We start from the raw sequence: 26,912 nt of genomic DNA, 5'->3' as shown, positions 1-26,912 counted from the left end.
GAACAAATATTCCGATTGTAATTGGAATATTTGGCTCCATGTAAACGTGGCAATTGTTTATCTGTGATTTATTATTGTCATATATGTGTTTATTTGTATTTTAATAAAGAATTACAGTGTTCCAAAATGTTTTTGTGAATTAATAAGCATCAACAAAAATGTCATTGCTATATTAGTAAAAAAATTAATTCAAAAAATTATTAGTGGATTAATCGTAAAAATAGTCAGCTGACTAATCGGGAGAAAATTAGTCGTTTGGGAGAGCCCTGATTCTAATACTTTTTTTCAAGAGCACAAGCACACTCTTAGATGAGGAACGAGATGTTTGTCATTGGCAGTGTTGTTAATAACGGCGTTAGAATATAACAGCGTTACTCCAATACCTGACTGTAGCCGATAGAAACTACGCCCACATGATGCTTCGGTAGATATCATATATATACAGAACTAATTACAAATGACAGACATGGCAGCATTAGCAACAAGTATAATAAAGAACTAGATGCGTTAGTAAACAGCCGCCATCTTAAAGCAGTCGACTTCTCAAGAAGGGTCTGTTGTAGAGAACCTTCCAACCAAACCTAAGTAACCTTTTATCTAAAATACTCCTAAATCGGCAAAACTTAACCTAAATCTATCTTTAAATGATGAAACAGTTTTAAAACTTACACATGTCGAAAATAGACAGAAGGGAACTAATGCAATAACAGGAGCAATTTTAACAGCTTTAACGGTTGATTCACAACATTAAATGACTTCCACACATAGCAAAGGTTACTACCTAGTTATCGCAATACCCGCAATACCCCTGTGTCAAGTTAAGTTTAGGATAAAGAATTGGGCTAGGGCCAATTGTCCCAAAAACCCTTTAAACTTCACATTGTGTGACCTGTTTTTTTTTTTTTTTTAAGGGGGTTGGAGGAAAAAAAAAAAAAAAAAACATGAAAATTTTTACCAGTTACTTTGCCAAGTAACTAATTACTCTTACATTCAGGTAACTGAGTTACTAACACAATTACTTTTTGGGAGAAGTAATTTGTAACTGTAATTAATTACTTTTTTAAAGTAAGATTAACAACACTGGTCATTGGCATATTGCACTTGATATATATAATCAAAAACTATATTTGCTATAAACAATGAATTAGAGTTCATGTTTAAGATTAGAAAAAATATGGATAAACACTTTTGCTTTTTCGCGTTTTTTTTTTTTTTTTTTTTTTTTTTTTTAATCAGTGCCAAATTGTCAGTTTCTGTTATAATAATGTCTTCTAAAGACATTTGACCAAAAATGACTCAAGGACAGTACCACACGCTTTCACTGTCAGGTCTTTTCTTTAAGCCTTTGTTAAAACAGGCCATGGGAGGTTGTGACAAGGAAAGTGGCAACATAGAGCAAACAATTTTTACACCAGCCTTAAAAAAATATGGCATTATGTTTTTCAATTAAAATAACAAAAAGTGGTCCTACAGTATAAATAAGCAAAAGAGGTAATATACTGTAAGTGTTTGTTGTAAATTGAAATTGAATTTCTATGCATTAACAAATCGAAACAATTGCAGTCACAGGAAATGAAACTTTAAATTGCAGTACTTGTTGGTTAAAATGTGGACGATTCTGAGTAGACATTTTACACAGTGTAGAACACTTTTTTTCTGGAGCCTGGTAGGAAGATTCAATGTGACACATTATCTTAATAGTTTCTACTGTGCTTCATGAACATTTGCTCAAAATTCAAAACTTAGGCTAAACATTTTACTGTATCTGATCTGAGATTTCCTGATTCGATTTTCTCTTACCTGTCACAGCACCAAAATATTAATTCATTTGCTGTCTTTATTCACAACAAGGCCTTCCCTTCATTCAAACTACGGCTGGTGCTAAAGTTGTATCCACTTGACAAATAAGTTAATTATGACTAACCGGGACTTAAGATAAGATGAGCCACTGGAAGGCGTAGTATTTGTCTTTAGAGTGCAGAGTGAATGTGAAGGCAAATAACTGTGAAGCAGCCTGATGAATGATAATGACTTAACTTGGCATTTAATTCAGATGTATAGAACAGTCAGCAACGTGTGCACATTTCTGTGCGCTGATAATATGAAAACTCCATGCGCTAGTAGCTGATTAATAAGATCCAATAAAAGTTGTTTTATGAAGAATGGCACCAGCTCAAAAGATAATAACCCTCAGTTTTGATTGACAGTGCAATGTCTGTTAGTGCATCCTTGGTGAAGCGAAGTTTTCAAATTGGACACCACTGCACATTGTAAGTGTACCTAATGAAGTGTCCAGTGGAGAACATGTTCTTATTTTGATATATTTAAAAAAAAAAAAAAAAACTTACACACAGTTCAACTTTATAACCCCAGCAGAAATGACACAACCAATTACAATAAAGATAATTAAACACAAAAGGAAACCTGCATAATGAACACGGATGAGTGAACATAAGCCAACAAACAAAAATGAAGAGGATCCACAGGGCATGTCTCAAGTCATTTATATTACAGCCTGGAAAATTACATCACTGAAATACTGAAAGATTACTTGTTGGTCAATGAGAAACTGAAGTTAGATAAATGGTATAAACTTATTTAACATGACTAGACATAGGAAACCTAAAATTTGAGCCCCCTTTCATACTAGATTCCGAGAAAACTAGCCAATTCGAGGTGTAAGAGTAAAGTGTTGATTCATCTTTCTGATGTGTGACATCTTTCTAAGATGAAGTCACTTTTGTGCACATTCACACACCCGTTGAGGACGTCAGTGATAGTTGTGTCAAGACAGGCTTATATCACTATAGGATGTGAACAATGATTTTCAGGTCTCAAAACTCAACATTGTAGTCACAGCCAATCTTTGACACTACTGTACATCAAAAAGGCGGCAAATTGACGGGGAAAAAACATCAACTCCATCCTGCATTTTTATCTGAAACACAAGTCGCTGACATAAGATGTGGTATTTTGTCCTTCTTAAATGTTCTATAAACCGTTTACAGGATCAGAGGAAAACTAAATGTCGAACCCCTTTCACACTTAATTTTGCAAAGTAAAAGCAAAATGGAAGGATAAGTGTTGACTATATTTGCATGTCCATGCACTCGCCATTTCGACTGTGAAACAGACTTAAATCTCAAAGAAGAGTACAAAGTGAGCTAAACCTCACACTGGCTGGGGCTCGCTTTCTGTTACAATGCCGGATACCAGAATTCTGCCAAATCCGCAGATTGATTTCATCCCGTATTAGTGCTTTTCATACAAGACAACAGGTCATTCGTTGGGCAACATGTCATGGCTTAGTTTCACTACAATGAAATATGAATGTGCTCACAGGAGACTTCAAAACAAGCAGCTTGAATCAAGTATGATGGGCCATCTTACTGTATTTGGAAAAACTGCTCGAGTAAGACTCCTTTTAGGCGTTTTTTACTGGTCAGCCTGGAACGTACCCCCAACAATACTTTGGAGTTATATGTACCTAACATACAATTTTGTTGACTTTTACAATTGTAATTGCCAACTTTCCTTCATTTTCTACTCACAGCGCCCGGCATGTTCAAGAGGAGGGAGTTTTGAAAGGTGCCCAAAGTGGCCCAATTTTACTCCGTCCCCTTTGTCAGCTCAGCAAAGGATGTAAGTGCAGTTCTACTGTGATGTCGTGTAAGGGTCGCCCGCTCGGCTGATGGATGCGCTTATTGAAATTCCCAAAGTTTGATTAATCTCAAACAGACATGTGGAACCACCTGCAATGCCGCATGAACGGGTCCAATTCCAAGGCACAAAAAGCAGGGTGGGATTGCACGCATTCACGATTTGCCGGACCGAGAGTTTATCGTGTGTTCATTAATATATTTTATACAAGTTGTTAAATCGCCTCAGGTTATTAAAAGCAACATGTATCATCTTCTAACCGAGCTAAGCGGATTTAACGTTGGCGTGCACTAAATCTGAGTCGTTACCTTATAAGATATACCCTAATAATCTCATTTCAAAATGAGGTATTAGGTTAGTCAAGGTGGCTGACGGGTTTTTTTCCCCCATCATTTTATGTTCCATTTTTCCTCTTCTCTTTTAATTATGACAAAAAATGTGTGGCACACAACATCAGATTAGTAGAGGATTATATTTGTCAAGACAACTTTGATCCTTTAGACAAACTAAATAATTCATTAAAGTCTTAATAAGCAAAACAATCCAATTAGAGTGCAATAAAAGATGAAAGAAAGTGGCGTCTCAAATGAATTGGTTGCAGCGGAATGCAATTTTAGCCTTGTAACCAGACGTGCTAAAAATCCAGCATGGGGTACGATTTGTGGCCCACCAAATAGTCTATTCAATTCACATCACTGACACCATAAAAACTACACATACTGTACTGTGGGCCAAATATGTATTTAGTCAACCACCAATTGTGAAAGTTCTCCTACTTGAAAAGATTAGAGAGGCCTGTAATTGTCAACATGGGTAAACCTCAACCATGACAAACAGAATGTGGGTGGGGAAAAAACAGAAAATCCTATTGTTTGATTTTTAAAGAATTTATTTCCAAATTAGAGTGGAAAATAAGTATTTGGTCACCTACAAACAAGCAAGATTTCTGGCTGTCCTGGAGGTCTAACTTCTTGTAACGAGGCTCCACTCGTTACCTCTACTAATGGCACCTGTTTTAACTAATTATCGGTATAAAAGACACGTGTCCACAACCTCAGTCAGTCACACTCCAAACTCCACTATGGCCAAGACCAAAGAGCTGTCGAAGGACACCAGAGACAAAATTGTAGACTGCACCAGTCTGGGAAGACTGAATCTGCAATAGGTAAAATGCTTGGTGTAAAGAAATCAACTGTGGAAGCAATTATTAGAAAATGGAAGACATACAAGACCAATGATAATCTCCCTTGATCTGGGGCTCCATGCAAGATCTCACCCCGTGGCGTCAAAATGATAACAAGAATGGTGAGCAAAAATCCAAGAACCACACGGGGGGACCTAGTGAATGACCTACAGAGATGTGGGACCACAGTAACAAAGGCTACTACCAGTAACACAATGCGCCGCCAGGGACTCAAACCCTGCACTGCCAGACGTGTTCCCTGCTGAAGAAAGTACTGTACTCGTCCAGGCCCGTCTGCGGTTCGCTAGGGAGCATTTGGATGATCCAGAAGAGGACTGGGAGAATGTGTTATGGTCAGATGTAACCAAAATAGAACTTTTTAGTAGAAACACAGGTTTTCGTGTTTGGAGAAGAAAGAATACTGAATTGCTTTAGAAGAACACCATATCCACTGTGAAGCATGGGGGTGGAAACATCATGCTTTGGGGCTGTTTTTTGCAGAGGGACCAGTATGACTGATCTGTGTAAAAGAAAGAATGAATGGGGCCATGTATGGAGAGATTTTCAGTGAAAATCTCCTTCCATCAGCAAGGGCATACAAAATCAATTTAGCATTTTTTTCTTTACAAAATCAGCGACATTTTCTAAAATTCAATTTTGAGTTTGAAAAATGAAGATGATGATGAGGATAGATCTATAATAGTGCCCAGCGCCCGTGTAGTCCAGAAAGGAAATCTACACAGGATTGATTTCCGCACGTTTACGTATTTCCGATACAAAAACTCCAACACACACTGTAGGCAAACTCGAACGCTGTCTTCATAGTAGCCTAATAGTAGTACCCAAACTATCCAGCATTTGTGTGTACTGCCATTGTGCATACTTAGTATGAAGAAAATGTGGGAGCATGACAAATTTGGACCAAAACCGCTGTTTTGAGATGGGAAAAACTAAAAAACCTCCAGTGCTCCTGCTTATAAACATGTTTAAGAAGGAACTTAAGTCTTTTTTTCAATAATTTGAATTGTTTCATGCATAGACTAGCTGGAAATAGGAGTCTGCCCTCGTTGCAGTGTATAAAATGTGTAGCTTTTTTATTTGATTTCAATCATGTTTTTAAGTTAAACTTGCCTCTAAACGGTAGGTTTTGACCGTTGAAATTAATCATGGTGTGACAACTCACAGTGCCATATTATGCAAGTGCCTGCCCTCTTCGTTTTTCCTCCACTTCCGCTAATATCACGAAATCTGAGGCTGAGCTCGACTCACCTTGGCCACTTCCTGGTTTGTAACTTGGCTGCATTTTTTGTCGCGCAACCAGTTCCTGTCTTTGTCAGGTTAGGGTTAGGGTCGCCGATTAGCCGCTAAGAAGCACTTTGCTTGATTTGCTAGCTGGCAAAAGTCGGCCTGCTTGCCTGGTTCATTTCCCGTCCCAACTTTTCTTTTATGCATCACCTCCAAACGTCTGCCATATTCAGGCCTTGACGCACAGTGTGAGAGTGTTGCATTCAGGTGAGTGAATGTTTTACTTAGGTAGAAATAAATACTTAAGCATTTTGGAACCAGGAAATCATTGCAAAAGCTCCCCCTCCTGACATTAATACACCTCCCTACACACACACGTGCAAGTAATCCCGCTGAAGCACGTGTCAAGTGAGCAAATATGTTTTTAGTGAGTAATTGTGAAATAGCGATGCTTGGTGTCAATGAAGAATGATTGTAGGCCGCGCCCATGCGATGTGTCCAAGTCACCACACGCATTGCCAATGTCCATGAGCGACCAACCAAAACACCTACTCCACTAACGGCCAATCAGAGCAATGAGTTGAAATTTAAAATATTGAAAATTCAAATTGGGTACAGTCAGCTGATTATTGAGAAACATGATTTTGCAGAAAAGCAAGAAAAAGCACTGACTAAAATAGCTTAAAAATAACTTTCTGGACTCAACATAAATTGCAATGCAAATAGTCATACAAACCTGGTAAAAAGGCATCCGAAGTTATGCAAAATAATGTAAAACTTTAGTGCCACTTAAATATAACAACACATAACACTTTTAACATAAAAAATATAAGATTTGTTTGAAAATTCAAACATTACAAGAAGAAAAAAAATCCCTCCTTAGAGAAAGTCTTACTGTACTAAGAATAGTCTAACGTCTGATGAGCTGTACAATTAGAGTCCATGCATAGCAGTCTGCCTGTTTTTTACAACGCAATAAAACAGGTGATGGCCTTAACACAGGCGCCATCAAGAGTGGACGTCTATCTTGGATTCAAATCAGCAAAGGAGCCTGTGTGAGTTCCCTCACCTGCTCATCACAGCTGATGGAATGGCGCCAGCGAGTGCTAAGTGGGGTCCTGACTGCAATGCCACCAAATGGTATTGGCTGCGCTTAATGCCCTGCAACAACACCATTGTGCTCCTACACTCTTACAAGCCATCTTTCCAATTTGGGAAGAAAATTCGTCTACCATTATAAACACACAGATGGATTAGATAATAGTACTATAGTGAAATAGCGCATGTGTGGCATTTTGAAGTCATCATTGTGGTCATTGTTCATTATTGTATGTAAGTACTATAATTGAGTTAATGTTGTTTTCACATGGTAACTGTTGTTGGTTACCATAGAAACAACACTGCCCTCGAAGAACCATGGTTCCACACAATAATATGTTATAAAAAAATATTGTCATTAATCCTTCCAATTTCTAGATTCAGCATCCAAAGCCAGAAGGATGACCAATCTATTGTGATAAAACAACAAAATTGCAATAACTGCATTAACCATCAAAGTGAAATCTAACTGTAACTGTAGTCTTGAAGCAAATCTGAATAAGTAAAAACATTCCAATAAAACGATGCAAACTGGTAAACTTCAGAGTCGCTGAGATCTGTCATGATAGAACATCGCTTCAATTATATCTGGCGCCCTCTAGCGTCGTGAATGGGGACAGCAGCTGAGATCTGTCATGACAGAACATCGCTGCAATGATATCTGGCGCCATCTAGCTTCGTGAATGAGTATAATGTCTAGACCGCGAATATAAGACGACCCCCTCTTTTTCAGTCTTATTTCAATGCAAAAAACACTGTCTTATATTCGGGCCAATACGGTAGTTATCAATGTTTCTTCTTAAAAACAATCTTTTAAAAAATGACTCTATATACGTTTTGGTATTTGACTTCAAATCAGTATTTTTCTAGTCGGCTCTGAAGTAGAAGCTACATTACTTTCCACCATCTTACGTAATTGAAATCAAAGCAAGAACCTTTTTGGCATTTTTCTTTTATATCAAATCAGAGTGTTGATTTAGTGATTGGGTAGCAGTCATGGTTTTCAACTTTTTAAAAACATCAAATCAAAATTCCAGTTTAAGTTAGAGTATGCCTTCGAGTTAAAATTAGTCTGTCTCTATTCAGCAAACATTAACCCTATGGATGTCTTATCTTGAACAATAAACCTTGCCATTTTTTTTCGTCAGTACAGTTTTCAGTCAATTGTCAACCAACAACAGTCATAGCGGAAACTTCATTGACGTGTGAGGTGGCAGTTCTACACTTCAGGGCCACCGTAAAGTTCAGATGTCAGAAGTGATTATGTCCCTTAACCACAGGCTCAAGAACAACTTTCAATTTGAATGATATCTGTTTAGGAACTCTCACAGTAACTGAGATTAACTTTGGTGGTATCAAAGCTATCAAAGGTGTCTCACAGCAGATATTCCAATTCTTTTTTTCTGGTCAAGTGATTTACCCGATATTCAATCTGTCAGGGATTATTGTGCTATGACAGCGCAAGACCAGTATTGATTTTGAGAGAGCCGAGGTCGCATCAGTAGATGTTCCTTGTCAGTGCTCTACCGGTTGTATTTTTCCACCGCTGATCAGTGGTGGCTATAAATAAAGGGCAGAGAATAAACAGGACGCAAGTAGCAGGCTATTGCTCATTCATGTCACGCTCGAGCTTCCTCTCAGCACGTTGGGCCGCCTGCGACCTCGAGGCGAGTTATAGCCATAATGCAAGGTGCTGATACACACCGCAAAGCACATTAGATGCAAAAAAGTCCTGCTGCAAACTAATTCTACCATATGGTTTGCTATATTATGCTACTCCTACTGCTCTGATATTATGAGGAATTTCTCCCATAGGATAGACCATAACCATACAGCATTCTTATGTGTTGTGCTATTCATGGGCTTTCAGATGTTCTGGGAGCTAAAGCTCAGGGGTTAGCGAAATAATTTGCATTGAAAATGTTCATTACAAAAACACATTTCTACATATTTTAAATGTATATTTGTGTTTAATGGGCACTTGCCTATCAAGAATTGAGGTCAGTCACCAATTCGCCAGATGGTGAGCCTAGTCATCATTAAGCTACATTATGTTCCATGGGTTCTTCGAGGACATACCGATGCCATCCATGCTGCGAGAGCTACGATCTACTGTCCGGCCAAATAAATGCAGATGTATTTATGAGATGCAGGCTTCTGTTTGCACCAATAATTTCCCTCTTTTGTGTCCATTACTGCACACGTAGATCATGGTTTAAATATACCTCATCTCTCACGACCTTAACTGCCTGAGCAAATGTATTAAAAAACAAACAATAATTAATTAATTCATCTTCTGAGCTGTTGATCCTCGGGAGGGTCGCAGGGGTGGTGAAGCCTATCCCAGCTAACTATGGGCAGTAGGCAGGGTACACACTCAATTGGTTGCCAGCCAATTGCAAGCACGGGGAGACAATTCATGCACATTCACATACCTAGGGACAATTTTGGAGTGTTCAATCAGCCTACCAAGCATGTTTTTGGCATGTGGGAGGAAACCGGAGTACCCGGAGGAAACACACGCAGCCATGGGGAGAACATGCAAACTACACAGAGGAAGGCCGGAGCCTGGGATTGAACTCTTGATATCACAACTGTGAGGCGGATGTGCTAACCACTCTACCATCACGCTGCCTTATTGTTTATTATTTTTTTATATTTTATTGTATTTAAATAAGCTAATTATTCTCACTGATTGTGGAGGACCTTACCTATTTCTCAATTTGCAATATGTATTTGTGAGACCGCATATGGTTTCTCACACTAGGGAATGGCAACAAGAGAAATGGATGATTATGACGCTACATCACCTAAAAAAGGAAACGACTGGACAAACCATAGGCTGTAATTATAATGAAATTAAATGAATAAGGTCATTAGCGTTAATGTCTTTGGTGTCATTACAGCCTATTTTTTATACCCCTTAAAACATGCAGACACTGCCATGAATATGATGCAAGAAGGCAAGGCAGAATCTTTAACACTTGGTGCATCACAAAAAAGACGTCACTTGTTTTATTGTTACACGTTTATATTTTCCACACAGTGTGCTTTACATCAACTTCCCTTTTGGCAGGAGTCTTCTTGAGTGATTTTCACAGCTGACACGCGCACATAAAAACAACCAATGCAACACAAAATGACAAGGCAAAACATAACTCGATTGCACGATTACAGGTGACTAATGTATGTTTTCCTACCTCTCAATCTCTATTACTAACTACTAACATTCTTATCGGAAGACTATAAATGCAACACAATATGTATAGTATATCCAGTATTTGGTCCAAACATATGGCACATGCTACCCTGATCCAAAATTCATTTTATCATAATTCTATTAAAATAAAACGACAGATGCTATTTTTGAGGATTTTTAAAAAACAATACATAGCAAACAGACGAGTGCAATATGTCAATTCTGTCACCCACATATTCACTATGTGCAGCATCTCATCCTTGACTCCATCAGATGCCCCCTCATCCTCAGGCAACTGGCAGCCCCACTTGTCTACTCTTTGCGGCTAAACAGTCTGTCCACCCAGCAGGTCCTCTCGGGCCGGACTCTCGGCCACTGACCCAATCTGATGAACAACTATGCCGTCTGTTGGCTTTCGGGTCACTGTCCCGTTGGCACGAAGTGCTACCCGACATACACTCAAGAGCCAGGGCTTGCAGTACACTTCAATTCAAAAAAGCACTGCAATTCAATTCAATTCAAAAATGATATCTTAAAAAAAGATATAGATTGACACTCAGAAGATTTATTTGAATGACTTGATTTTATAAATTATACAAAATATCAACATGTTCTCCATAGGACTGTCTGTCTCCATTGGATTTTATAGACGTGTCCGTTGCTTAATCAAGAACCAGAGTGAAAGACTGAAGATAAACTGTGCAATTTTCATCTGCAATTGTTAGGTAAATAAGCAGTATGTGGCCCTCTTTTTAACATGGTGAGCATTTCCCCCTCCTAACAAACGTGACAAACTCATACATGATAATAAAACTACAATAAATTCGACAAACAACAACTACAGTAGGTCAAAGTACTAATGGGAATATAGTAGTCACGATTTTCAAATTTGCCAGTGTTCTCAATAATGAGTTATCGCTATGAGGAAAGCTGTTACATTCTTGGTGAAGAGACACCATGTTTGTTTCATTTTGACATCTCAAGTTTGAGAGCTAAAGTTCAGGTTTTTTTGGCACTGCCATGAACAAGTAACTGTTAACAATGAGGTCACAAGACGGCTCACTTTTACAGCTGCCACTGTGTTGGTTAGGCGACCTTGTATATTTTGTTGTTGTATGCAAATTCTCTTCATGAACTTGCAAGGAGCTACATTTGGCAAAAATGTACAAGAATAATCATCCATCCGTATTGTTGAAATCTCTTATTAGACAACATCCTTTGACAGAGCACAAATCACAGTTGATGTTGTGACTCACCTTTTCCCAAAATACAGTAATTTGAATTTATTCCAAATACCGTATTTTTCGGACTACAAGTCGCACCTGAGTATAAGTCGCACCAGCCATAAAATGCCCAACGAAGAGAAAAAAAACATATATAAGTCGCACCGGAGTATAAGTCACATGTTTGGGGGAAATTTACTTGATAAAATCCAATACATAGAACAGATATGTCATCTTTAAAGGCAATTTAATATAAAAATACAATAGAGAACAACATGCTGAATAAATGTACAGTGCATGAACAACAAAATGCGAATATACTGTCCTCACCAGGACGCTACGGCTCGGTCCTGGCTATACAGTGAGCTAAACTCCCAAATGTCGATGCTGGATGTCCGTATAATTGCCTGAATCAATTTCGTCCTAGATACCAAACAGGTTCGCATCAAAGTAAATAAATGATAATTAGGTGCTATTACAGCAATGACACAAACGGTTAGCATGCGTTCACTAGCATTAGCACATTGTTCAAACAACCACATAACTAGCTCTAAGTGTCTGATCGCGGGTGGAAAACACACAACAACAACAGAAAAGATGATACACCCAGGCGTTGCCTCTGTAGAGATATTTTACAAGCATAAACAATGAACGTAGGTTTGCAGCAGTCTCTCTCTCTCTCGCTCTCTCTCTCTCTCTCTCTCTCTCCCACTCGCTCAGAGACGCTGCGTAGCTGTCTGTCTTCTTCTGCAGTGTGAGCGCTCTTCTTCGCGTAGACAAGAGTGCGCCCCCACATGGACGTGAAAGCACCACAAACTAAAAGCATGCATTTCAATATAAAAAAGTCAGTAATACAATTGAACACACAGTGCCAAAGGCAGAACGCAAACGTGGCCATAGCTATTTATTTATATTTATGCTATAGTTATTCAAATAACTATAGCATAAAGAACATGCTAACAAGTTTACGAAAGCGTCAGTGTCACACCAAAACACCAAACTAACATGTGAAATGGTATCATAATGTGTTAATAATTCCACACATAAGTCGCACCCTATGCCAAACTATGAAAAAAACTGCGATTTATAGTCTGAAAAATACGGTAATTTCTTCTTGCTCTCTGAGTTTCTCTTTCATAATATGGTGTTTTTCTTCATTGATCATTGAAAGCATATAACATCTTCGGTGGTATTTTCAATTTAACTCTATTGGGAAAATGGTCATACTAGTAATTCGGTTACGAGCTTGGGAAAAAGAAAAAATGGCCATGATTAACCATGAGTTAATATTAAAACTGTCTATCAGTATAAGGAATTAAAAAAAAAAAAAAAATACATGAATAAAGTAACAGGGCAACTCGTCTCAGCAGGCACCAAGCGGCTCTAACACGTTGACCGCAGCCATATGGCCGGTGACATATTGCTCTTCATTACGCCTCAAAGCAACAACAACTCTGCAGGGGTGAACCCTGACCTTCTGACAAATCCCAAGCAAAATTGGTCTACATTACTTCTATTATTCTATACACAACCTTTGTTGTGTTTGTCATGAAAACAAAAGGCTTCTTAGAGTACACTCTATTTGCCACATTAGGAGGAATGTAAATATTGGCACTGTGTGAAACGGATTCCACAATGTTATGCTGACTAATGGCGGTAGTTGTGCCATTGTATTCAAAGTATGAATTATTTTTCACAGCTAGCTCTAAAAACGTGATAAAAGGGACTATCTGAGAGCAGGCAACATAACACAAGCCAACACAGGCATTCTTTTGTGTGGGTGCGTTTGCATGAATACCTATTGTACTAAAATAACCACTAGAGTGTTAGAAGACGGCATACATTATTTCGCGGTTAGCGTACAACATGAAAGAGCCATAATCTTTAGAAAATCCCAGGGGCAATCTGGCCTTTAAAACAAACAAAAAAAGCATGATGGACTTTATAGAATCCATTTGCATGAAAGCCAGAATGTTCCATTTGCTCAAGATGAAAAGATGCTGGAAACCTCATTAACCCAATTGAAATGAGCCAGTCAGCGTTTGTGAAAAGGTCCAGACCCCTCGTCACATTCCCATTACAATGTCGGTAAAACTGTCTACGGAAATAGAGGTAATAGCATGTCTGTGCGTCAATTCCATCGCAAAGTATTTGTGTTCTACTCCTGGTGTAAATCTGGCTTTGTTTCTATGCCTAATGGTGGTACCTCCACCCCTCCGATTAAAAGCATTTTCTCTTTGAGTGCCTCCTTGTTTGTCGATGCTTTAGAAAGAACAATACTGCATGAATGCTAAATGGACAAGAAAGGAGGAGAGGGGGGCATTCAGACAGTTGTGAAATGAGGTAGGATGGAAAGTAAAATGTTTAGTATATGCTCTGAAACCTCACGTATAGAGTACAGAAGGGGTCCCCATCTGCCAGGCCGCGGACCAGTACCGGACCGTGGCGCATTTGCTACCGGGGCGCACCGAAATAATAATTTAATAACGACCGCATTCTGGCAGAATTAACCCTGTGCCCCTGCTTAACACACCAATATCCCTGTCTACTCAAGATATAATACTACGGGATAGATTAGAATGACGTCATAGAAATCCATTAATTGGACTGCTAGCAGTACATCTTGTTTGTTTATATAATATATCTATGTGCGCTTGTCCTAGATACTAACGTATTGCTAGGCCGCGGGTGCAGCACATTTGTTCCTGGAAATAATTAGCCCCCACACGGGCGAAGATGACTGGAAAACAGACGTCTTTGGAGATACAGTATTTTTACGGCGAAAAGGGCACCTGACGAGCCTACAACCTCGAAGACCCACAAACTGCGAAGGAGTGGATTCGTGACCCGTTTGTGAATAAACCGAGTGATTCGAGCATGTCTGTGCAACAGTAAGATCAACCTGTAGAGATTGCAACTGACGGCAACCTTATTAAACGTACATTTGAGAAACCAACTCTACCGAGGTTCTGGATTAAAGTCATTCTGGAATATCCTGACATCGCTACAAGAGCATTGAAAACCTTGCTACAATTTCCAACATCGTATCTTTGTGAAGCGGGCTTCTTAATTAATGTTAACGACAAGGCGAAGTGGTTAATGGTGAGAGCGGTGTGAAGTTGTTGTGTGCAGCTTACATGGCAGGATGTATCTGAGGAGAACTTTTCTACAAGTCCTTCCATGATCAAACGTAAGTTAATATTCCTTTCTTTCAAGAAAGTTTGTAGTGTTTACTTTGGAATCGCTGCATTTGCGCATTTTGCGGCTATGTTTAATGTTACGCGCATGCGCAGAACCGCATCGTTGCAATTTTTGATGGGTTGCAAAAATTTGTCAGAACACCGTTCCGTGAAAAAAAGACCCAAATAACACCGGTCCATGGTGCAAAAAAGGTTGGGGACCCCCTGGAATACAGCAAGGATAATGGAACACAATTTGCTTGGCAGCTGTTTGTCAGTGTAGCTTAATCCTTGTGTATGCTAATTCTAGATGTGGCAATGTCATATAAAGTCATCAACTGGAATCCAAATGTTGAGTGACGTTGATGATATTTGCCATCAGTTACAATTTTTACTGGGATGAGTGGTTGAGTCTGAGTAGCTTTGCTACGAGGGATGTACTTATCTGATGTTTGAGGTGTTAAAGTCATTGCTATGACAGGAAAAACGGACATTATGGTCTCTGTCAAATGTCGCAAAATCTATTATCAAGGTCATCAGGCCCACAGGATGAATGATTGCAGCTCCATTCCCCTACTGCTTTTACAAGCCCCAATGGTGTCCCGTGGTAGCATTACTTTGCATGAAAAAAAATTATTTACGACTAGTTTTTTCAAGTTTGTTGTGTTTTGGGGAAGAGGAGAAAATATACGTATAATAGCAGGCCAACGCATGAAATTTCAATAGGGAAATATGATTTTGCGATGCAGTGGTACCTTGACATACAAATTTAATTCGTTCCAGGACCTGGTTTGTATGTCAATATGGTCGTATGTCGAGAGGGATTTCCCCATAAGTATACATTATAATTCGATTAATTCGTTCCACAGCCCATAAACTTAACACTAAATCCTTAATAAATACTGCAGGTACAATTACAGATAGCAATTACACATAGCAAAACAAATAAATTATAAATAAATAGGAAATAAAGCGTTGTTATTGTAACATTAACTTATAGAGACTGGCGAATGGAGGACGGAAAAGACTAATTTAACAAAGGCATTAAATTAGGAACATGTAAAACAAATAAGTTATGAATAAATAAGAAAAGCTCTACACCCTTGGCAGGGTCCTCGAGGGTGCATGGGAGTTCGCCAGTCTACATGTGTTTTGTGGATGTGAAGAAGGCGTTCAACCGTGTGCCTCGGAGAGTCCTGTGGGGGGTGCTCCAGGAGTACGGGACACCGAGCCCCTTGGTAAGGGCTGTTCGGTCCCTGTACAACCGGTGTCAGAGTTTGGTCTGCATTGCTGGCAGTAAGTCGAATTCGTTCCCAGTGAGGGTTGGACTCCGTCAAGGCTGCCCTTTGTCACCGATTCTGTTCATAATTTTTATGGACAAAATTTTGCATCCAAAGCGTTGAGGGGGTCCGGTTTGGCGACCTCAGCATTGCATCTCTGCTTTTTGCAGATGATGTGGTGCTGTTGGCTTCATCAAGCTGTGACCTCTAACTCTCACTGGAGAGGTTCACAGACGAGTGTGAATGGGTTGGGATGAAGATCAGCACCTCCAAATCCGAGACCATGGTTCTCAGTCAGAAAAGGGTGGAGTGCCCTCTCCAGGTCGGGAATGAGATCCTGCCCCAAGTGGAGGAGTTCAAGTATCTTGGGGTCTTGTTCACGAGTGAGGGTAGAAGCGAGCGGGAGATCGGCAGGTGGATTGGTGCAGCGTGTGCAGTAATGCGGATTCTACACCGATTCGTAGTGGTGAAGAAGGAACTGAGCCAATAGGCGAAGCTCTCGATTATGTCAATCTACGTTCCTACCCTTACCTATGGTCAAGAGCTGTGGGTTGTGATCGAAAGAACAAGATACAAGAGGCCGAAATGAGTTTCCTCTGCAGGGTGTTCGGGCTCTCCCTTAAACATAGGGTGAGAAGCTCTGTCATCCGGGAGGGACTCAGTGTCACGCTACTCCTCCGCGTTGAGAGGAGCCAGCTGAGGTGGCTTGGGCAACTGTTTTGGATGCCTCTTGGACGCCTCCCTGGAGAGGTGTTCCGGGCATGTCCCACCAGCGGGAGGCCCCAGGGACAACCCAGGACACGCTCGGCTTGCCTGGAAACGCCTTGGGATCCCGCCAGATGAGCTGGTTGAAGTGTCTGGGGAGAGGAAAGTCTGGGCGTCCCTGTTAAAGCTACTGCCCCCGCAACACGACCCCGGAGCAAGCGAAAAATGGATGGATGGATGGATGGATGGATGGATGGATGGATGGATGGATGGATGGATGGATGGATGGATGGATGGATGGATGGATGGATGGATGGATGGATGGATGGATGGATGGATGGATGGATGGATGGATGGATGGATGGATAGATATATTTAAAAAGCATTTTTATTGTCACCTTAACTTACTGGCAAACGGAGGTCGGAGGAGACAGCAGGTGTGCAGGTAGAGGAGGATACGGTGAGCCGTGTTGTGAGTCGTCTATCCAGTTCATTCACACGCACACCACGCTAATATTTTTCTATGATTTATTTCTTCATTTCAATGGGAAGCGTCACCTTCTTCCTTTTTTCACCATGACTGCTACTAACCGTCTTAGGGCCCATGATGATTTCTCTTTTAAGAAAATCAGACGAGCTGCCGTGTTGCAGGAAGACAATGAAATTGAATTGAATTGTGTTGTAAATTGTCGTATTTCGAGCATGTCGTCATATGTCGAGACAGATGATGAGACACATTTTATGCTGTATGCCGATGCGTTCGTAAGTCGAGGTACCGCTGTACTAGTGTTTTGACACACAATCGGTTAAACTCCCTAGTCAAGATCTTCAGGAAGAGGCACCACAGAAAACAAAACATAAGGCCTGGAAGCCTGAGTTGCATACTGATAATTGAATTTAGCAGGCTGCCTGTTGAAGCTGGTTGAGTCACTTAGCAGGTTTCCTGAGATGAGTGCGTGCAAGTATTAGGAGTGCAGACATGGGACGGGAGGGTGTCAACAGTTCTCAGCATAAACTAGATTCGAACCAATCACTACAATACTCAGACTTCCCTGCTCTGACAGGGACCTTTATCTGGATTCCTTTGCTCGCCGTAAATCTGAGGCGTTATGAAACGTGATGGTCGTATCACGCTGAGCAATCAAACTGTGCAGTTGACATTTTGAAAAAATCCTCCCTGCGTGATCCCAGGTGAAGAATGATAGTCAACTCAATACCTCTCTATAATGAAAAGGCTTTTGTGCGTATAAGAAGGCCCGACAACAGCGTATCATTGACAGTTGAAAGATGTTTCGTGTCCAGAGGTGGATAGTAACATGTTACGTTTACTCCGTTACATTTACTTGAGTAACTTTTGAGAAAAATGTACTTCTTAGAGTAGTTTTACCACACAATACTTTTTACTTGAGTAGATTTGTGAAGATGAAACACTAATCTTACTGTACTACTTTGTGCTACACTAGAGTCAATACATTTTTCCTCTACTTAATTTTTGCCAGAGATGACAAAAGTAGCCCTACAAGTTTCATCAATGAGATGTTGCAATAACAAACACGACTTCATATACGGTTCAGAGGAAACAATGTTTTTTCTCCACTAAAGGGCACTCATGGTCTTTGGACGGGTAATGGATCATAGCGTTCCGGTCTAAGTTTTGATTTTTGAGTCATCTTTTGGCATAATAGGCTCAGCAACTCAGCAGAGATTCCCGACCATCGGGCCAGGGACCGGTACTAGTTCGCGGCGCATTTGCTACCGGGCAGCTGAGAAATAATAAATAATTTGTTAACTACCACCTGTGTCTCTTGACTTATCCGAGTAGAGATTTGCGTACGTCACGCTCAACTGGTTGCAGCCCAGCATCAGCCAATGTAAACAGTAACGTTAGAGCCTGTTGGCTGTGTGCTTGCGGGCGATGACGTCTTTGGAAAACGCCACCTGCTGAGCCAGAACAGGAGCCTACAAGCAAGTCCATTTTGCATATTACTGTATGTGGCTAAAAGCTAGCAAACGAGGCAACAAAAGCGAATGCACTGAGAGATACCTCATGGCAAACCGTATTGCTAAAGCCAAGAAACCTTTCACGCTTGAAGAAGAACTCATTTTGCCTGCGGCCAAGGATATTTTCTGTCAAGTTTTGGGATAGGCTGCTATTACAAAAGGTTAATTCAGCGTATGGTGAGTTACATTTTTTCAAATCAAATCAATCAAATTTATTTATATAGCCCTTTACAAAACCCGAAAGGTCCCCAAAGTGCTTTACAACAAAGACAAACATGGGACATATAAATAAAAGGCAGGAAAGTATTGTACAATGACATTAGGAAGAAAAAAAGAAAAAAGAAACGAAACAACGCATCACAATAAAAGTCAGACAGCAAATAAAACAATAAAACAGATAAAATCTGAAAACATTAAAAACCCTAAAGAAATAAAACCAGGCTAAATTGAAAAGGTGTGTCTTTAAGCCAGATTTAAAAAGGCCCAAATTTGTAGTGGTGCGGATTTCAGGGGGAAGACTATTCCATAACCTGGGCGCAGGAACCACGAAAGATCGGTCTCCCCACTGTTTGAGTTTGGACCTCGGAACGTGCAAATGAAGTTGGGCGGTAGAGCGAAGAGTCCTGCCAGAGTTACGGATGGTTAAAATTTCCGATAAGTAAGAAGGAGCCTGGCCATTAATAGAATTAAAAACAAACAGTAAAAGTTTCAAATCAATTCTAAAATGGACTGGAAGCCAGTGGAGCGATGATAGCACTGGGGTAATATGTTCACATATCGGTGTATCTGTTAAAAATCGAGCAGCAGCATTTTGAACAAGTTGGAGACGAGAAATTGAGGACTTGGGAGGACCAACATAAAGTGCGTTGCAGTAATCCAGCCTTGAGCTTATAAAAGCGTGAATTGCTCTTTCAAGGTCGTGGCGAGTAAGAAGAGGCTTCACTTTGGCCAAGAGACGGAGCTGGAAAAAACTTGCTCTTACAACAGAACTAATCTGTTTTTCAAAGTTTAGCCTGCAATCGAATATCACTCCGAGATTTTTAACATGTGTTTTTAAAAAGGGACCAGAGTGCCAGGGTTGGGCTCAAGGGCATTTAACATACTGGACTGTCTCAGAAAATTAGAATACACAATATTCTAATTTTCTGAGACAGTCCTGTATATTGTTCTATGTAAAGGACGTCAGCCAAGGTCGGCCCCCCACATTTTTACCACGCCAAATCTGGTCCCCTTTGCAAAAAGTTTGGACACCCCTGCTTTAAATGGTGGATTAATGTACAGGACTGTCTCAGAAAATTAGAATGTTGTGTATTCTAATTTTCTGAGACAGTCCAGTAGAAGGTGTGCCAAAAGTAACATATTCAGTTTTGCTTTCGTTAGGATGTAAAAAGTTTTGTGCTAGCCACTGCTTCACATCAGATATGCACGGACATTTTCTCTGCACTTAATGTTCGGTTTTAGCCCTGTTGTGTTATTTTATAATTACTGTCATTTTCTGCCACACATTGCTGGTCTGTGAAAAAAAAGGCCAATATCACACCGGTCACAATATATCACACCAATATCACAATGGTGCAAAAAAGGTTGAGGACCACTGGGTTATAGTGCAGTATAATAATAACAGTTCACACAGATGAAGTTGTGCTGAGAAACAAAATATACTGTTCCACTATTTACAAAAATATCAGAAAGCAGTTATCAGTTTCTCAAAATGTTACTCCTTACTTGAGTATTCTTTTCAATAAATACTTTTTTACTTGTACATGAGTAAATTTTTGGATGACTGCTTTTACTTGAGTAATATTATTTAGAAGTAACGCTACTTTTACTCGAGCAAAATTTTTGGCTACGCTACCAAACTCCGTTCATGTCCCCTTAGGCGAAAAACTAAACTTCGGGGTGCTAGATAGACACAACGTTGAGATAAAACACATAAGACATGTTTCTCTCCATGCCGTAGTTTGACTTTATCTTGTACTAATACGTACCCCTAAAACACTTTTTGCACTCTTACAGCTGAATTTTCCTTGTACTGAAAGTATGCATCATCCGCACAACAGAACTGCTGGAATCCCATGTTCAAAATGGACATCAAAACTGATTCAGTGATAGCAGGTAGCAAGGGTGTGCCATCTCAGGCACCCCACAATACGATTCGATTCCAATTCAGGGGGCTACGATTCGATTCTTGAACGATGATCACGGGATTGACGATGATCACGGTTATCAAAATTATCACGATTAGCGATGCATCGTACATTACTAATTAATATAGTAGACAAAAAAATGTTGTCAATTATTTATTTAAAATATCCTGATGATTCAACAGGAACGATGGAAACATGCCCATACAACAAAAACCTGCCCTTAAGCTGCTTTTTTATTTATTTATTTTTACAAGAAAGTGCAAAAACATTAACCATTTTAAAGGGAGTACTTATTTCACTCAACAATACAATAAAATTTACACAGGTGGAAAGAATTCCACATTTTCTGGAAACAAAAGTGTCTTAAGAAATAAGCCTTCTTCTAACCAATATACTTTGTTTTCACAGATTTCTGTACTATTTCACATGTTTGTAGTGTTACCGCTGTACTTAATCATGGTTTTACACGTTCGGCATATGAAATACACGAGGGTGACCATATTTTGATTTCCAAAAAAGAGGACACTCAGCCCGGCCTCAAGATACTTGAATTTTACTCGAAGTTCACTCAAAGATGCCTATATCACTTTAATATATTTAAAGTGTGCCCCCTCACTCTGGATGGAAAAATGCGTTTTGAAAAAAAAAATAAAAAAAATAAATAATGACTTATATATATATATATATATATATATATATATATATACGCAGATGTATGTATATATATGCAGACCCATGGAAATGTAGTCCAGTAAATAAACATACACACAGTAGGTTATGTGCCAACTAAACATTTTAGAAATTACTATAGCGACAATTGTCCTTGACAAATTGTTATTCCCATTCAATTGATGTTCTCATTCAATGCTCTAGATTGCACACAAACAATAACCGGAAAAAATTGACAAACTATTCAACCAGCATGTTTCCAAACGTAGCAGTTCAAAATTACGTTTCCCATAATGCCTAGCGTGGTTTAGCTTACTGATCGTTAGCTGAGGCAAAAATCAAACTTTGCTACAAAAGTTTACAATCATCGGCAACGCAACGATGCGACATCAAACGGGATTTTACAGTCAAAATTCCGACAAAGGTCAACAGTTGCCATTATATACAGTGGGGAGAACAAGTATTTGATACACTGCCAATGGGTTTTCCCATTAGCAGTGTATCAAATACTTGTTCTCCCCACTGTACGTATTTCAAATACTTGTTCTCCTCACTGTGCGTATTTATCGTAAAAAAACTTAGCAACTGGGCAGGCGTTGTGGCCAAATCGTCAACCCAGTAGATGGCGGTAATGCCTCAAGATAGGGGTAAACTGCCAACAAAAACAAGAAGAACTACTCCTTCCCTCCCTTTTAGTAGGAGCCATGTCAACTGCTCCGACCCAGCGGCCGGAGGGATTCTCTTCAAATTGGTCCCTTGAAAAATCATAAAAACCCGACATTTTTATGAATTTATAAAACCCGCCCGGACGACGAGGATACAACGTGAAAGTAGGACTTGTCCAAGCAAAAGAGGACGTTTGGTCACCCTAAAATACACGTTAGCGAATTAGCTAATTAGCTTAGCGTTTGGCGCTAACTATTAACACCTCAAAAACAACAACAATAAAGGCTAAACAGTACAAAAGGGTTTGTGTACTCACCTCTTGTAGACACAAACGGGTCTTAGTAACACACTCAGGATATTTTTCAATTGACATGACTTCAAACTACAGCTGGACATCTGAAAGGCGAGAAGCAACAAACTCTTTTCCTTTCTTCCCCTCTTTTTCTAAAACATAACGTGCGCACTCATACACAAATTTATTTTCCAGTCTGAATTTCGTTCCGCGACAAGCGGCTGTCATAAAGTTATGAGGGAAAATCATCGTTTTTGAGCCTTTATGAATCGTAATCGAATCGTCACATGTCGAATCGCGATGCATGTAATAATCAATTTTTTGGAACTCCTCCAGCAGGTAGGCCAACAGGTAACAACATAAGTGGTTGTTGGTGATCAGTAGAAATTGTACATGTACACTAAATTTCTAATAACTGACTTTTATTTTTGTTCTTGTTTAATTATTATGGGGTTTTGCACTATACTTAACAACTGCCACTTTTAAAAAGGTGACAATAATGTGTATGTGCAAATTGGCCAAATGAGAAAACCAGATCCTGCATAGTAAGAATGGTGTACTGTGACGTCCTTCAAACACTTTTCTTGTCAAATTATATTAGTTCATTGTCAATAGTCTATTATCTTCCTATCATAGCGTGAAGCTCAATGAATGCCCATGTCCAAAATTCATGGCCAGCAACTGGAATTTGCGATGTCTGCATATCACAAATTTTCCTGTTCGGTCTGTTTGGGAACCCTCAACACTCAAATATCATTGCCACAAACAACCTGTAACCCAAAGTCAGGTGTCACGGTAATAGCACACCAGCTGTTGCTGCGTGCAACTCTGACTATTCCTCAACCCCAAAACAGGTTGTTAAAGACTAGTGGACAAAGTCAACTAATCAACTAGACTCTACAACCCGTAATACTTACTGTTATGCCCTTGCTCGTTGGAAAGGACAGCCACCGTCGCTGATGCACTTTACAGCCCTTAGTGCTCAGTGATGTCATTTCTAGTGTGCTGTATCAATCAGGGCAAGGAACCGCAGTACTGAGGTCTTGAATGATTGCCTGACAGCGGAATAACTCAGTTTTATGGGTTTAAAAAAAGACGAAGAGTGGAAAACAGTCAAAGAAGTCACTTATATCCGTTCAATGTTTACAGGTCTCACTTACAGCACCGCCTGCCTGTGTTTTTCACAGCAGCAAAAAGCTAATTACAGACGAAACTGTGATGATATATTAAAGATACAACAGCTTTTAATGAGAGCATCACATTTATACAAACTGTGGCCTCTGTGACAATAAATCAGCAATGGCCTAAATAAATAAATACATTTTAAAAAATAAAAATAAAACGCAGATTACAAATCCAGTGAGGAAATATTGTTTTATGACCTTCCAAAGCTATGCTTGAAGAAGTATTTCACTGCTATTTCTGCTGTATCTGGCGCAACATATTATCGGCTGTTTAAAAAAGGTCCCCATGGCGCCGCCCAGTGATCTTTATATATTAATTACTGAAAGTCAGATCCCTTGTAATGATGCCTTTTTCTATATATGGGGTGTTAAAACCAAAAGTCATCATTTCCTAGCTAAGTAGATTTATTTTTATTTATTTACGGCTCAAGCATTGATCTTAAAGACGTTGGAATAGAGGGAGGTAACAGTACTAAGAATTAAATTTTGTACCTCTAAAGCAGTGACTCTTTAGATTTTCATTTGTTAACTAATTAAGGTATCATGTTTTATTGTTAGGACTCAAGCTGAACACATATTCCTGCAATTAATACATTTTTAAAGACAGCCTTTTCAGAAGCTTTAACATTCTCAAAAACTCAGCAAATGTTGTTATCACAAGTACTACATTGGCAAATCCTTGGAGCATCTTTGCATTACTTTAACCCTCATAGGTGGAGTTTGACTTTTGGGGCAGGGGAGGCGCAACATGTTGATGAACCCGAAACGCAGTGTCAGCAATAAAATTAACTTACAAGAATATTTATAATAATAAGTTGAAAATGAGCATTTTTTTATTTTTTTGCATCCCATCATTCTTGAGGGGAATTCTGAATCAGGCTGCTTAGGACAGCTATACTTTTCGCCCAGGTCGTCATCCATTTAATATTGTATGCCCGCCGGTGTCATGCCAATATAGTTACCCCCGTCAAAGATTGTATCCCCTGGGCGGAGCCACTGCGCTGCACTGATTTTCTTGATTTCAGTGTTTTGGTGATGTAGTTAACTACCCGGTTTTAAAACATGGCCCATCCCCCCCCCAAAAAAAAAAAATAAAATAAAATAAAAAAAAAAAAAAAAGGGGGCATATAACATAGCATACGTGCTGAATGTAAAAAAAAAAAAAGGCAATGTTTTACTGTTTTACTCGCGAGGCAGCTTGACGCGCCTATTTGCGCGTTTACATTGATCAATGGGAACCCGATGCGCCATAAGCAAATGACGCGGCCGGTGTAAATGTTATTACTGTAATTCAAGTCCTGTATGGAGTTTCTCCAGTTTAATAAATGTCGATGTCCAAAATATATAACTGTGGTTCTTTTCGGGCTTCAATTAATTGTCAAAGTCGACATAACTCATAACTAATATGTGTGTGTGCACTCCCGCGGCCAGGGCATACAATTTTTGACGGGGGTAACTACACTGGCAAGACACCACCGGTGTCTTGCCAGTTACCCCGAAGTTACCCCCAGAATCTTTAGTGGGGCAAATTGAAACTCCGCTCACCATTTTGGCGGTGCTCTCTGGCATTTCATGGTCCACATTTTCAATCCTTGGTTCTTGTTCAGTAGTTGTTGTCGCTTTTGAAAGCTTAGGTTTAAAAAAATTACGTATATCCATCCTTTAGTGGTTTTGGCTATGCAAAGCAAATGACCGTCTAAGGTGCTATTCACATGATCTGTTAAAAATATAATTTTGATCCATTATAAAAATATCATTTTTTTTGTTCATCTCAGTCATTTTTGTTGTTTGTTTTATTGCTTTACAACTTTTATAGACAATATTTTACCGGAATTTTCTTAATTTTAAAATCATATATAGGAATATCAATTACATGCAATGACACTTTTCGGCCACCAGGGGGCCTCTGGCCCCCTCGGCCCCCCTTAAACTCCGCGTATGTTAACCCTCCTGTTGTCCTCAGGTCAAAATGACCCACCACTGTGTCAAAACCGAAAAGAAATTACCCTAAACAATAGTTTTTTTAACCTGAAATTTTATGAGTTTGCCTGGAGTGGCCTGAACAGTAGATACAGTGAATGTTGCTTTTATTCACTTTTCCATGTAAGCTGTTCAAAAAAAATTACAAAGGTGCTCTTCGTGAGGCAAATAGAGTTGAATTCAAGGTCACAGACTTATTTACACACTTTAGACTGTCACAATGTTTTAGGTGTGTGTTGAGGAAGACTGAAGAGAGGTTTGACTGGACACATAAGCTGTATTTCAAAGAATTTGTGACAAACTCAAAAGCTTCAAGGTATTGAAAAAACGAACTGGTACAGTCTAAAGATAAACAGACAGACAGCGTACTGTACACAGATGCCCAAGAAATAGAGCAAATTCTTCGTATGTACATGCGCGTGAGGTTAGTACAGATGCCCAACGTATGAGCCAAACGGGAGATGGAGACAAGGTACGCTGCTGTTTGTGATGTGATGTGATGTGATGTCACAGGGTCGATTCCTCAGATTTCTGACACTGATTCACTTTCAGGGCAACCCTCAATGTATCTGAGCATCCAAAAAAAAGAAAAAAAGAAAAATAAAGTGTGGAAACCTGGGCCATGGTTGGAGAAAGAGCGGCAACACTCTATTTGTGTACCACCTGTCACACAGTTGACAAAATGGTGCATGGTTCAAAGAAAAATCATAATTGTGAGATGCTATGACAGCAAAGCCGTAAACCTGCTCTCTTCTTTTGTTATCGTTGAACCAACAGGCAATGTGAGGCGTTGGGATCGAAAAGCCAAAATCTACATAATGGTTCCTAGACCAGCCATTGTTGACATATACAACAGGTTAATGGGAGATGTCGACCTTCTTGGCATGCTATCTGCACTGTAAAAGTTCAGCTGCAGATCTCAAAGATGGTACATTTACATTTGGTGGCACACTGTTACAGTGGCAGTAATCAATGCATGGATCCGCTACAGAGGAGACCTGGAGAAACTGCAGCCCAGTCCAAACCCCCTGCATCTGCAATAGTTTCAGGCTTCTGTTGGCACCGCCCTCAAAAGCGCAGGCAATGTCAAAAGTTGCGGCAGACCATTGTCCTCCCTAAAAGCAACGTGAACCCCTCTGCAAAAGAAGAAAACCACTGAGGTCTGATGTGAGAAAGGATGGCCTGGATCATTTCCCAACCT

General features: G+C 39.7%; 1 protein-coding gene across 3 annotated transcripts in view; it reads right to left on the bottom strand.

Moving 5' to 3' along the window:
* grid1a (glutamate receptor, ionotropic, delta 1a) overlaps positions 1-26,912 on the bottom strand; it is a 489,918-nt gene that overhangs the window by 338,499 nt on the left and 124,507 nt on the right. The window lies entirely within an intron of this gene.

Source organism: Corythoichthys intestinalis, chromosome 10, assembly GCF_030265065.1.
Source record: "Corythoichthys intestinalis isolate RoL2023-P3 chromosome 10, ASM3026506v1, whole genome shotgun sequence".
Classification (NCBI taxonomy): domain Eukaryota; kingdom Metazoa; phylum Chordata; class Actinopteri; order Syngnathiformes; family Syngnathidae; genus Corythoichthys; species Corythoichthys intestinalis.
Note: the sequence above shows the minus strand (reverse complement) of the source record. Positions and strands in the feature narration are given on the sequence as shown.